Below are 15,280 nucleotides of genomic sequence, written 5' to 3' on the forward strand. Positions count from 1 at the left end.
ACTTTCATATACCATGGACAATTTAGACTCTCCAAATAATCTAACATGTATGTCTATGGACTGTGGGAGGAAACTGGAGTAGCCAGAAGAAATTCACACGGACATGGGGAGAACATTATTATTATTATTATTATTATTATTATTATTATTAGCATCATACAATGTGATGTTATCCAAGTCAATGGCTCTGTGCAATTTAGGCTAGAAGCAGAGACGGAACTGTGCAAACTTCATTGTTCACGCTCGCCGCACTTCAGGTTTACTGAGACCTGATTTATTAGCCTGTCAAAGGAAGCATTGTTCAAGGAGGCAATCAAAAATCACTTACCTAGCTAAACTAAAATCGGCGCCTTTTCAGGGTCTAATTTGTAAAAGTCCCACAGAGAAAGCCGGCAGAGTGTTTGATAAGGCATAAAATGATGATTAATGAATTTATTGCCCCACCGCTCACCAAACAGTGGTAGCGTATCTCTCTTCTTTAGGGTCATTGTCCTGTGCTGTTGTGCCGGTTCTCCAAAGCGCATTCAATGGGGTCTCACTCCCTCTTTGCTTTCAACCTGCCGCCCTGGCATGTATGTGAATGCAACCATGATTACACTGGGAGGGCGAGGAGACAAAAGACAGTTTAATAAGCACTTAAAAGAGTAAGATTATTTCAGGGTTAGGTCCTCTTAGCTTTCACCCTTAGACCACTTTGACCACAGGGTTGGGGGTGGGGAGGGCAGTAACTAGATACTCAGCCCGCCCTCCTCTAGGTCTACTCCTCCTCCTCTTGTTCCCTCCCCTTAAAAAAGGCAGTGAACCTCAAACACCTATGAATTAATTAAAAACAACATGTACACAAACCATCAAGGAGATAAATGCCATGTTGCGGGACAGAAGCAGGCCCGGCGTACAAACGGCCTATTATTCCATTTGCTAAATCATGATTAACGACTGGTGGAGAAAAAAAAAAAAAAAATCAAAGCACCCCTGACGGGGTGAAAAGCAGTTCTGCATATTTGATTAACGCACCCCCCCCCCTCCCCAACACCACCCCCACCCCTCCCCTCATCTCCCATAGGCCTTTTGCCCCGCGCATCTTGGCCGATCATTGTTTGGATGTTTACACTTGATTACGTTCTGGGGTTTTTTTTTTTTTTTGCCCTGCTGCTGTTTGTGTAGCGGGGCTTGATTGAGCCATTACTTGTTCTGCATCGTTGGAGCCCAGAGAAAGCGCTTCTCGTGGGCTCGCCCCTTCGGGCCGCCCCTGCCCGGGTTTGTCTTTCGCAAGTTCATTAGGTTCGTGGTTGAAGCGACGTCCACGGGCCGAGCTGAATAAATAACTGCTTAGTACATTGGATGGAATGTGTTCTGCGTTGGATAATAAGTATGCCAAAGAGCTAAGAGCCCAACAAAGCTTTCAGTAACAAGCACACTTTGCCAACATGTGTAGTTTTTTCACTGATAACATTATATACAAGTATATTATGTAATTGAAATCAATGTCTCTCTCTCCCTCTCTCTGTCTCTCTATATATTTAAATATGTATGCATTCACGTGAGTACGTATAGGTATTATGACAAAATTAAATCATGAATTAATTAACAAATCAGTTCATTGAAATACCAAACAAAGAAGTCAATCTACCTTTACAAATGTGTTACAAGTTGGGTGCGATTGTTTAAGCATAGATCCCCAGAGGGAAGAATAATGTGTCAAGTGAGATGATGCTTTTACAGTCGACATCATGCGAATAAATTAGACTATAATTATGGTACGGTTAAATTCATGGTTAAATCAGCACTTTAACCTTATATGAATTGTTTGATTACAAATCTAAAATTGTTAAAGTACTGAGGTAAATCGGGAAAAAAAAGGCTTTGTCCCAAACATTATGGTGCCCAATAATGGGGTGGGGGGGGGGATTATGTATAAAAAACGCTGTAATTTCTACATAGTGAAACCAGATATACAGAACAATTTAATAAAAGCTGAAAATCTGTATTTTCACCACATGTGAATTGCTTGATTACAAAACTCACATAGAGTAGAGTACAGAGGCAAATTAAGATAAAATATGTCTCTGTCCTTGATATTATGGAGCTCACTATATATATATATATACTGCCAAGCAGTAGGCCACACAAGCTCACAGAATGGGACCGCCGAGTGCTGAAGTGTGTAGCGTGTACAAATCATCTGTACTCGGATGCAACACACACTACAGAGTTCCAAGCTACCTCTGGAAACAACATCAGCACAAGAACTGTTTGTCAAGAGCTTTATGAAGTAGGTTTCCATGGCCAAGCAGCCGTACACGAGCCTAAGATCATCATGCACAATGCCAAGCGTCAGCTGGAGTGAAGTAAAGCACGCTGCCATTGGACTCTAGAGCAGTGGACACACATCCTCTGGTGTGATGAACCACACTTGACTATCTTGCAGTCTGGGTTTAGCGGAATGGATAATGCCAACCGTACTTGCCCAAATAGTGCAAACTGTAAAGTTTTGTGGAGGTGGATGGTCAGGAGCTGTTTTTCATGGTCTGGGCGACGCCCCTTAGTTCCAATGAAGGGAAATCTTTATGCTACAGCATACAGTGACATTCTAGATAATCGTGTGCTTCCAACTTTGTGGCAACAGTTTGTGGAAGTTTGTCGTGCTGTTTCAGTGCACAACGCAAGGTCTGTAAAGAAATGGTTTGCTGAGTTTAGTGGGGAAGACCTTGACTGGCCTGCACTGATCCCTGACCTCTACCCCATCAAACTCCTTTGGGGTGAACTGGAATGCTGACTGCGAGCTGCCAAGCCTCATGGCCAAAATCAGTGCCCAACCTCACCAATGCTCTTGTGGCTGAATGGAAGCGAATCCCTGCAGCAATGTTCCAAAATATACTGGAAAGCCTTGCCAGAAGAGTGGAGGGCAGCAAAGGGGGTCAAACTCCATAAAATATACTAGTCCACCACAACCATAACACAAAGAACCATTTAAGCACACAGTGGTATAAAACTGACAAACTAATGTTTATTACCACAAACACACAAGAAAGTGCCTGTTCTAAAGACACAGAATATTTACACAGCATATATATACACAATCACAGACTGCTAACTCTCACCAGGCAGTCAATGTGCAGGTCGAGAACCCATGTTGAATTGGCAGTGATCTTCTCAAAGTCCAGCCACAAGTCTTTTCCAGATGTTTCAAACCCGGAATCAGGCCAAATAGCTAAACAGGTGCATTTTCAGTAATAGGCGAGCTATCTAGCATGTTGTAAAAGGTCGTAGTTGTCACCAGCATCAGAATGATCGCACTGCTTGATGCAGCTGGAGGAAAGCTTATTGACCTGCATATTTTAATTCAGATGTTCTGCGATAGTCCTCGGCATCCCCAGTTATGGGTATCGTCCAATCTGGTTGCTAGGCGATGGTCAGCAGCGTCCTCATCTCTTTCTGTTTGAAGAGGGTTTCCATGGTAACAGCCTGCATCTTCCCTCCAGCATAGTTCCCAGGATCTCCGCAATGGGAACGTGGCATCATCAGCTCCATCTGTAGGGGAGACACAAACAAACATCGCAGCCCAAAGCCAAAAATATAAAATGGTGGGGTATAACAACCCCTCCCTTAAGACTGTAAATAAATTGAGCATCCCCTCACTATCCTATAATTCTATATATGAGCACACTTACAGTTAGGTATGTAAATTAGTTGTAATGACAACATAAGCTACTTTAATTTGATAACTTAGTCAAATAACTGCATTATACTTCCTGCAAGTACAATCAATGTTATAGTCTATTTATTGTTACATCCATATGTCTGGGACAAGGTATCGGTGACAAAATTATCACATTCATGGATGTGCTGTAAAAACGAACTCCACCACTGAGACGCTGGTTGTTGTTACGTATGCAATTACAAAAAATGAGCGGGTTATGGTCAGTTAGTACTATGATGGGGTGAAACGTAGAGCCTACATGAACATCAAAAAGTTGCAATGCTAGAACCAGGGCTTGTGTTTCTTTCTCGACCGTAGAATACAACTTTTGATGTCATTTAAACTTCTTCAAGAAACAGCAAACTGGGTGCTCAACACCATGAGGGTTTTCCTGGAGGAGGATGGCTCCCACACTGCAATCATTTGCTTCTATGGCAAGTATAAATGGCTGTGCAGAGATAATAGGATGCTTACCAGCAGGGTCTTAATATTCTCAAAAGACTGTTGACATTTCTCTGTCCAACAAAAGGCAGTTTTGGTACTGAGGATGTCTAGCAGTGGTGAGGTAACGGCAGATGATTTTCTGCAAAAACTGTGGTCGTACCCTACCATGCCAATGAAACTGTAAGTTTCACCTAGTCCTGGGGACTGGGAATTGATTTATAGCCTCTAACTCTGCGTCTACTGATCACACTTGCCATCACCCTACAACTTTCCCCAAATAAGTGACAGTGGTCTGACCAAACGTGCATTCCGCAAGATTTATGCTTAAATTGGCGAAGACAAACAATATAAAAGAGCTTCAGTCTGTTTTCCGTGCTAGGACCATGATGCACTGTTATTTACCAGGTAACCTAGGTAAACCTCACAACCTGGCAATGAGGTTTACCAGCCTATGAAAGGTAGGAGGTGCATTTCTCATCCTAAAAGGTATGACCGCGCACTGTGGGAAATTATCCGGTGTAACAAATTAAGAAATTGCCTTTGTATGCTTAGATAGGGGAACTTGCCAGTAACCTTTTAGCAGGTTAAATTTGGTAATAAAGGCAGCAGAACCCATGCGATACACACAGTCATCCTTTCTTGGGAGAGCATAATCGTTGGGTTTCATGACTGCATTCACCTCCCAATAGTATGAAGTGAAAAGTTCCATCAGGTTTGTTAACCAGCAGACAGGTTGAACTCCAATCACCTGAACTGGGCAATGTTATTATCCAAAAAATAATGTACCTCTCTCTTCAATTGTGAATGTTTCTCTGGGTTCATGTGAAAGGGATTTTGGTTAATTGGAAGAAAATCACCTACATCAATATTGTGCTCTATCAGGTGAGTTTGGCTAGGTACATCATAAAATAAGGACAGGTGCATTTTGATAGGACTGACTGACTGACTGATAATGTTGGTTCTTTCAGAGCTTGACAAATGAGGCAGGTGTACCTTGAAATTTCACAGAAATTCTGAATTCGGCAAGCTCCCTTCCATCACATCTTTGGAGGCATAAACACATCTCCCTCCTCTCATTCGATGAGGACAGAAGAAGGAATGCAAGAGAGAACCATACTATTCCCGTCACGCGTTTCCTTAGGCTGGCAGTCCCAGTACAGGTTTAGTATGTTAATATGACAGAGGCCGTTCCATCAGGAGTGGCAACAAGGTTGTCATGCCTACTTACCCAGCACTTAGTCAAGTATGGGCCGCTGTATTGAGCTTGTAGCACCATGACTTTATGACCGGGCGACAAAGTTTGGAATTTGGTGCCCTGGTTGAATCAGCATTTCATACTCTTTTGTGAGACCTCAAGGTTGGCTTTTGCAAACTCACCAGGTGGACGCAACTGAAAACTGAATTTGCAAACATAATGAAGCTGATGTGGCATTGGCGTCATTTACCAATTTTTCTTTAAGTAACTTTAAAGGGCTGGGTGCCACATGCTCAAAATCTAATTCAACAGAGCTGATTCCTCAACAACTTTCCAACTGCAAAAAAATAATAAATAAAAAATCAGACGAATGCCTTCATCCCAGTCCTTTTCAAATTCAAGGCAGTATGCACGCAACATAGACATGAGAGTCTGATGGAGCCATTCAAGTGTGCCCTGTGACTCTGGGTGGTAAGCACTCAAAGAATAATGCTTCATCACAAACTGCTCAAGAACTTGGGCAAAAATCTTGAATTTGATCCTTAATCAGACTGAATAGTCTTAGGAAGCTCAAATAAGGTAGCCCAAATAAAAAAAGAATTCTTTGACAACAACCAGTGCCATTGTTTTCTACCTGGGAATTGCCTCAGGAAAATGAGTAGCCATGCACATTAGGTGAGCAGGTACTGGCTACCTGTTTTAGTCTGTGGCAACAGGCCAACACAATCAACAAGTGCCCTTTCAAATGGCTCTTCGATTGCTGGAATGGGGTACAATGAAGCTGGCAGAATCTTTTGATTCTGTTTTCCCGCAGCTTGCCACACAGGGCAGGATTTACAGTACCTCGCAATGTCCTTTTTGAAACTGGGCCAAAGGAGGTGATTTAATGCACTGTCATAGATTTTATTCACACCTAAATGACCAGCAAGACAGCTATCATTAGCAAGGCTAGGTGTCTCCTTTTGATATGCAGATTGAACCACAGGTTTGTGGACATTGTGCCAGTGTTGTAGTCTGTATTTCCGGTCACTTGTCTCCCCAGTACTGTCTCTGTGTCTGTGTTCCCTGAGCTGCTTCACTCCCCTGTACTTGTGTGATTTCACTATTCGGGTGGTTCCGGGTTTTCGTGGTTTCCCCCCTTCTTTCCAGTCTCGCTTTACTTCCTGCTTATTTCTAGTTTTACTAATCCCTACTAATTTATAGATTGTAAAGTACTAACCTCACTAATATACTAACATGTGAATATTACTAATGGACTAACACACACTAGTTTTGGGTTTTTGATAGTTTAGATCACTATACTAATACATTAACCAGTCTCCCCTTTTCCATACTGCGCTGTAGCTCCGCCCCTTTTCTTTCTAGCCTGCTCTAACGCTGAGTTCTGCAATTGCCTGCACCTGTCTCTTGCTCTGACTGCACCTCTCTCTCTCTGCACGTGTTTTACCTGCTTCACCCAGGCCGTCTATTATCATTGTTGTCTATGTGATTCCAGTCCGCGTTTTGTCAGTCCCCTGTCATTGAATTAGTTTTCCTAATGTTCTTCACCTGGATGTTGTTTGTTACTCCTCCCTCACTCACTTAACCCCTCCTTGATTGTTACCTTCCCCAGTGTATAAATGTCAGTCTTTTCCACCAGCTCAGAGTCAGAACGTTGATCGTATTCATTGTGCCAATTATTTGTAAGCCTTTGTCTATCGAGATTCCTGCGACACCCCTTTGCCCGACTTCGAGTTTGCCTGCCCCTTTTGGTTTTGTTTGCTTCTGGTTCGACCTTCGCTTTGCCTTGACTTCTCTTTTGCCTGTCCCTTTGTACCTTCGCCATTCTGATCTCCTGGTTTTTGATTTTTTGCCTGTCTTTTCACTATTCTTTTGGAAACTCAATTCGGCACCGTCCTCTCTCTGATTACCTGGCTTCGAACCTCGGACTGAATAAAGACAACGTTTTTTGGATTTCCCTGGTCTGCGTGTGGGTCCTTACACAGAACATCACAGCCAGAGCTGAAGTCTCAACTGGTCTCCATTTGTGCAATAAAATATCTCCCTCTACAAAGTACCCTTTCAGCACCAAATCAATTTCCTCCTTGGGAATAGCACTTTTAAAGAGAGAAGAAATTTCTCTTCAAGAATCTTTCTTATGCTCAGCAATCAGCGACTCCCATGCCAGACACAGCATCTCAAACTTCTCAGCACATTCAGCCTTACTCCCCAGCACAAGAATGGGTTTAACCCCATTTGCAGCAGTAGGGTAAGGCTGTACATCATAATCAAGGTTTGTGGTGAATGAATCACAAGTCCTACGCGTTATCTGACTCAGGAACATTGCTAGCCTTCACAGTGTCGGGGCTAGTCACAAGTTCAGAGCTGGACAGAGCTGCCCAACCTTGTTCCTGGAGATCTACTGCCCTGTAGGTTTTCACTCCAGCCCTTCTTCAACAGCAAGTTATCTTGTTGAACTGCTGTTTAATAGAATCAGATGTACCAAATTAGTGGTGAAATGATAACTTCCAGGACAATAGATTTTCCATAAATTCATCAGGGCATTTGACAAGAGGGACGGGTGTCACCTCAGGGCTAGCCAAAATTCTGCCCCCAGCCAAGTCGTTACCCTAAAATAAAGGACATCCCTTCCACTGGAAGAATGGATCACACGCCCACTATGACACAACCCTTCATGAGGTCAAACTTGCAAATCCCTGCACAAGGATACTGGTGCTAAAGAGGATTTCTCAGAAAAAAAAAATCCTCCAAAATAAAAGACCAGTGCAGCGCACCTCTCAGTATCTTACCTGCATCTCTCAGTATCCTGCCTGGTCTTTGAAAGTAGGTTCGTCGGTCAATGGCACACAACCATAATGAATGGTGCATAATCCTGGACACCATGATCCTTTTCAAGGGGTGATGTTTCACAAAAGTCCAGGCATAGGCAAGGGTGCTTTCAAAAGAGAAACCCCTTTGAAGGATTTATTCTTTCTCTTCAGGAATATACAACCAGCCATGACATGACCAGGCTTCGTACAATAGAAACACACTTTCCCTTTGACTCCCAAATCCTCCTGCGTTCCACCAGAAGCAGGAGTACTGGTCTTTGATGAACCGACTGAGCCTTTGGGGGATTTCCTACATGGAGTGACGTCATTATGGCGTGACATGGTTTTCTCAGCGAACAAGCCTCTTTTTGTGTGCATATATTCATCAGCTAACAGCAGAGTCTGTGCAACCTGATCTACTTTTTATTCATTCAGATAGGTGGAAACTTGCTCAGGTACACAGTTTTTAAATTCCTCCATAATGATTAAGTCACGAAGTTGGTCAAATCACTTAACCCCTTGTGCAGCACGCCGGTGGTCAAACATATTTCCCTTCATCACAGTTTTCTGATATTGCCAAATCTTCTGACAATAAGTCCCTGGTTTTTAGCATTTCAGCTTTCACTACCTCATAATGAAGGCTCTGTTCTATAGGCAGTGATCCCTGGCATCCCTGGGCCACTTCAATGAGATGGCAACCTATTGGGGGGACCATTCAAATGTTTTGCTGACATCAAATTCAAGAAGCTGCACTCTGTTACCAGCCCACATCACTTCTACCTCTAACTCCCTTAGGCGCACATTCACCTCAAACTGTTTCTCTCTCAGCTCTAAGTGTTTCATCTCTTGCACAAGGTATTCATACAGAACCATAGATTTGGGGTTCTTAGCCTTAATAAGGATTAAGGATTCCCCAGGGCCAGCACCCATAGATGGTATCTTCTGTTTCAGCAACACCTCTGTTTTGACCAGTTTTGTCTCCGAATGGACCACATCCTTTTCTGATAGAAGGTCAGCTTTCCAGCAGCTATCCAACTGTTCAATAGTTGAGTCTTCAACAAACTGTTCTTACATTGGAGCTCCATGGCAATGCATCAGCAAACACAGAAACTTAAAATGTAAAGAGTTGTAACACTAAAGTGGTATGGGTATATAGTAAGTGGCAAATGAATGCTACAAAGTGCCAATGTAGTACACCTGCAAGTGACATACCAAGTTAGTACTACAGATGAAATGCAAAATTGTACCAAGCAAAGTAGCACTGTTACTAGTCCCGAAGCTATTACTAGCTTGGTGTTGGCCGGATCCATATGAGGTGGGACATGGATCCACAACAGGTGATGCTCACCTTCAGTCTTGTCTTCAGAAAGTAAAACATGTGTCCAAATGGATTCAGGATGGGTGACTGTGTCAAGAACATTACACTTTTGGCTCTGAAAAACATTGTCTTGCTGCAAGGTAAAGCACCATGCAATGAGTTTTGAGGTATTTGTTTGGCTTTGAGCAGATGTTTCTGTAAACTTCAGAATTGATCCTACTGCCATCAGCAGCCACATCATCAATGATTACAAGTGAGCCAGTTCCATAACACTACCTGCCCCATGATTCACAGATGAGGAGAGGAGAGGGGGTGTCTTTGGATCGGGGGCATTTCCTCTTTCCATTTCATATTCTTTCACCTTGAATTGATTTAATTATTTCAGATGCTTTTTGTAAACTACAATGATTTTTTTTTTCAAGTTACAAAACAGTCACCCACCAAAGCAGCTGGTAAGAGTGATGAAGTTACACACCAATGCCAAATTCTACCTGCATTTTGTTAGGAGTTAATGCCAAACCCTCTCTGTTTGACAGTTGAAAAGGTATTTCTCTTCACTAATGAAAGTATTCTTCGGTCATCCACTTTAATAGTCTTCCATGATCTACTTGGTCTTTTGCCATTGCAGGGATGATCAGTGTTCTTACTTCCTAACAATGTATCAAACAGCTCATTTTGACACATCCAATATTTTGGCTATGTGTCTGATCAGTTGATTCAGTTTCATGATGGCCTGGTTAGTGGCATTGACACTTCTTTGGTTCTCATGTTGAGAGACAACAGCAATAGACTATAAATGCAAATTCCACACCTAGAATCAATTCAAGTTAGCTTCCTTGTGCATGAACTAATGATGCACACATACAGCTGGCCAAGAAACAGCTGAGCAGCCAATTATCCCATTACCTCTAGTCACCTAAAATTGGGGGTTACATATACAAAGGTCTGTATTTCCAACAGGGATCACCTGATGTAAATGCCTTCAAATAAACAATGAAAATGTCAATTAAAGTCTACAATTTAGCCTTATATTTATTGTCCAGAGACAAAATAACAAAAACTGCATCACTGTCCCAATACTTTTGTATTTAAGTGTACATATGTTCAATTCACAACTTTTTGATACTGGGAAATTTTAAAGCAAGCCTTCCACTAGTGGTCCAAAAACTAACTCTAATGACTTTAGCTTTCGCTTATAGTTCTTAGTAAAATGGCAGCACTTACTGTTTATTAAATATTCATTCTAAACATGCTCTTGTTCTGCCCTCTCTTTCATAATGGAATACTGGGTGGAGGATGATGGGCATGGAATTTTGATTTTGAGGACCTTATTCACTGTAATTAAATTTACATGAAAACCAAAAATGATCAAGCTTCGACAGGCGCTGTTTGATATTACTCTCATTGCTCACTTCCAAAGGAAGACAGCACCCCAGATGAGGACGGGCTCGGGTGGGGGATCTGAAAATGCAGATGATCTGAAATAAATTTTTAATGAATGTGATTTATTGTAATCGGGGTAAAAAGAGAAAAAAGGAAATGTGTTTATTTAACAGCTGATTAAATCATCAGACTGAGACATTCCTTTAAAAATGGGGTTTCTAAGTGAGCAGTTTGTTTGATGGCGCATTTTAATTTTCCAGCAAAACTGTATATGGAAAAACTGTATTATGCAACTCTGAACTGTCTAAGTGAAAACTGTCTTTTGTGTTCTCATTTTTTGAATGGGACGATTAAATTACAGGCCGTGCTTGGGCAGTTTAATCACTTTCTTTCACACACCTGTCATTAACAAAATGCCAAAGGGTTTTTAATTCAACGTTTATTCATCAAATCATATTTTTAGTTTTCCACCTTCTTCACTACAATTTTAAATGACCAATTTCAAATGGAGACCATACAATGGGGGGAGCTGGCACACATGCACTCCAAAATGATTGTATTCCCTGCTACTGTCCAATATGGCAGCTCTGAGCTGCAGTCTGACTGTGGGTGCCAACTGTGTCACAGTTGTGCCTGCTCTGTTCCCGCCTCCCCGTAGTTTTTGTCCAGTCTCGCGCCCCTTAGTTGGGTCTGCCTGCGTTTCGTGTCTGGTTGTTAATTGTTGTGGTAATGAGTTAATTATGTGATCACATTCCACACATGTCTGTCTCGTTATTCTGTTGATTGTACATTATGTTCTCCTGTGTCTTGTTAGCCCCTGTGTATTTAAGTTCTTTGTTTGCCTGAGTCGGGTACTGGATCCTACTGTTTTCTGTCCTTTCTATGTGGTTCCTAGTGTTTCACGATTTCGAGTTCCTCTGCGCATTTTTGTGTTACAAGTAGTTTTTGTATTTTTGGGTTTTGTCCATCGTGGCCTCATTTTGGTTTGCTGTTTTGTTACTTGTTTGTAAGTAAAATTCTTTGTTTGAAATCCTACCTTTTGAGTCTCCTGTTTTTACTCTGCACTTGGGTCCTAACTCAACCAAACCTCAGTATTGAGAGATGATACTAGTATTCTGCATCCTTATGTTAAGGAAAAATGTGTCAGCCGGCCACAGTGTGCACTAGCATGGTCTGCATTTGGTTCACCACTGATTCCTTCAAGGAATATGCATGAAGGGCTAAGTCAGAGTCCCTGAAAGTATTTTTAGTGCAGTACATTGATAATCTATGAATATTAAGGGTGGCAGTACTTTCTTAGACCTTCTTAGGGAGACTTTTATGAAGAAAATACATAATATTCATTCTCAGAGCTCTGTGAGTGTAAATCTGTAACACGTACAGGGTTGTAGGGGGCTGACAGCAGCTTTTACACAAAAGATTAGCATTTTCATTTAAATAAAGAGAACTGGAATCTGCTTTCCCTCCCTTTAAAATGTGTGGCGTGCTTCTAAGCTTGGAGGGATTTTTAATAATAAAGGTATTATTTACATACCGAGTCGTCCTAATCCACAGAGCCCCATGAAGGGCAGAGATGAGACCGGGTTTATACCAAGATCCGGCGACAGTGCGTCCGGTCACCCAGCACATCCCGCCCTAGAGAAAGAGAGCCGTGACAGCTCCTCAGCCGGACTGCCCATTTTGTTTCTCGAGTCCCTGCCACTTTCGTTTCACTGAATCTAACACCCCGTCCTGACACCAAAACACCAAAATCATCTTAGGGGAATTAAACGCGTAAATCCAAATTTAGCTACATGTGATGAAATACGGCGGATTACAACCGAAGCCCTTTCTTTCCCTCAAATTTCTGGAGCTCATGCTGGAAAACATACGCCCGAAGAAGCGAATCAATGCCGAGGCTCTATTTTAGTCAACTCCTAAAAAGCAATTCTGCCCTTTGTGTGGAGGCGTGGGCCTAAACGTTTATTACCCAAGCCACTGGGGACGACAGCTCCCCCTTTGAGTCCTTGAACCGTTGTCTGCCCTTACAAATGCACTGCGTTCATTAGCAGGTGGCCCCGGCGGTTGCTCCGTCATTAGTAAATACATCACAAGTATTGACACATGCATATAAAATGAGAAGCGCATTATGTCATCCCTATTTTTTTTTTTTTTTTTAGCCATTAAACCACATGATCTTGAAACTCGCAGCCAGCCGGCTATAACGATTCCGCTAGCTCTGTGCCACGAGCTGTGGGTGGAATTGAACGCTTTGATTTATGATAAAAAATTGTACGGGTAAAAACTCTAAAAGATGTATTAGGCGGGGTAATATGCATACCGCTGGACAGTAACAGTTTGTGAGCATAATTGCTTTAATGTGAGCTATTAAGACTAAGTGCTTGTGATTTCAGTGTCTGCCCTACATTCCGCTAAATGATTAGAGTGATCAATACGTATGATTTGTAAGTCACTTCCTATTGATTGAATAATAAAACGTGTGACCTTCCTTGAAGGAGCTCCCAGGACACTGAGAGAGGACCAAGGCTGGGGCAGAGGTAAGGGGACACACCGCCACATAAGATCTTCGCTTCCAGACGCTGCCTGCAAGCCGCTATGGCTCAGTCCAGCGCACGTAATACACTGTACCGTATGAAAGCACAGTCCCCTATCAGGGACAAATGTACTGCTCTAGGGAGGTGCTGACAAATCAGCATCAAGTAAATTCGGGCAGCTGTGTCTCTGCATAACATCATGTTATATGGAGCCACATGAAATAGCCATATAAGTACAGCACTGCTTTTTAACTGCGGATAACAAACATTGTGTCATCTGCAAGGACTTGAGAGGATTGTGTTTTCAATCCCCACAGGGGACAGAAACTGCGAGAGAGGACCTCCTTTTGCCATCTGCCATTACCACACGATCTCTTGCAGGCGCTCCACAAACAGGAAGTGGAGAGTCCCCACAAAGGAAGTGGTGCTGCTATACTACCCACCCACTTAGTGCACTGCATTCTCTCACTCAGAGCGAACCAGAGCCATAACACTGCTCTATTTTGCAATGGAAACAGACATAGCTCACGGCATTATTTGCATAGCCCTTCAAAATGACACTACCATGGCAAGGGAAATGTTGTTCTTTCAGGTATCAAATAAAACGTCACTACTAAAAAGTACAGCTGTTTGTGCTTTTTAAGGTTAAGTTTGATTAATTATGATACATTTAAAATATTTCTAAAGGAAAAAAAAAGCTGATTCAAGAGATTGTTTTCTGATTTCCTAACATCTAAATTCTAACCCTAGTTTCCAGTCACTGCAAGGTTATGTTTATATAACCTAATACCAATGGCCCCTTCTTTGGCCAGTAGCCCTTTGAATCCTTGCTTTACTCCCATGAGAAAGCTCATTATTAAAGAATACCATGTGAATCCAATGGTAATAATACTCTTCCATTTTACACAAAGTGACTAAGAGTAACCGGGTTCTGCATTACACATGAATGCTCCAAAATGTAATCCCAGAGCTAAAAAATGTTTCTGTCTTTCTTTATGTTTTCATGTGCACAGCTTCACAATTTCAGTGCATAAATTAGCTGCGCTATCTAATCACCCAGGAAGAAAAAGTTTCATCCAGCCAGGTAAAATATGCTGCTGCTGGAGGCATGATTAATAAATCTAGCTGTCAGAATAATTAATGGTGAATCTCGATGAAAATGTCTGTCAGCAAGATGATGTCAGTCTGAAAGGATGTAGCTATCCGGCTTGTCCTTGGTGTGTAACGTGGAGCGTCTCACACAGTGGATCAGCAAGACTTCCCAGTGTTCTTTTGAGAAGGCAAAGGCAGTCAGCAAATGCTTGGGCAAGCTCTGGCACAGATCAAAAAGAGATGTGTCCCAATCAGTTTTGGTATTTTAATGACACAAATGGAACATTCCCATTAGCTTGCACAGCTGGTTGTAACTTTGTCTTTTTAGTGGGTGTTGTGCACAACTCCATGGTAATTCCTTTGCACAAGAACACAGTAGTGCACATGACTCACACATTTTTTTTAAATTCTTGCGACACGGTAGGAGGGTACGGTTACTACTTTGAAATCAATCATACCCAGGGGGAGGTATAAATAAGGTGTATGTCTATTACATAATCACCAAAGGCCTATCAGGAAATAGGGGTAGGTTTCAACGGAGCTTACAGTGCCTTAAGAAATCTTTCACCACCAATTATTTGTTGCAAAATCAAATTGAAGTATATTTAAACTGGATTTTTTCCCCTACTCTGATATAAGTAATTGTATTGCCACCCCCCACCCCCCACCCCCCAAAAAAAGGATTAAGATGTCTCTGGAATTCACACCTCTATTCACAACTTTGGGTCGAGTGTATTCCATTTTCACACTAGATATCACACTAAATATGTTAAAAAAGGTCCACCTATATTGATTTCAAATTCA

This window comes from Anguilla anguilla, chromosome 5, assembly GCF_013347855.1.
Source record: "Anguilla anguilla isolate fAngAng1 chromosome 5, fAngAng1.pri, whole genome shotgun sequence".
Lineage (NCBI taxonomy): Eukaryota > Metazoa > Chordata > Actinopteri > Anguilliformes > Anguillidae > Anguilla > Anguilla anguilla.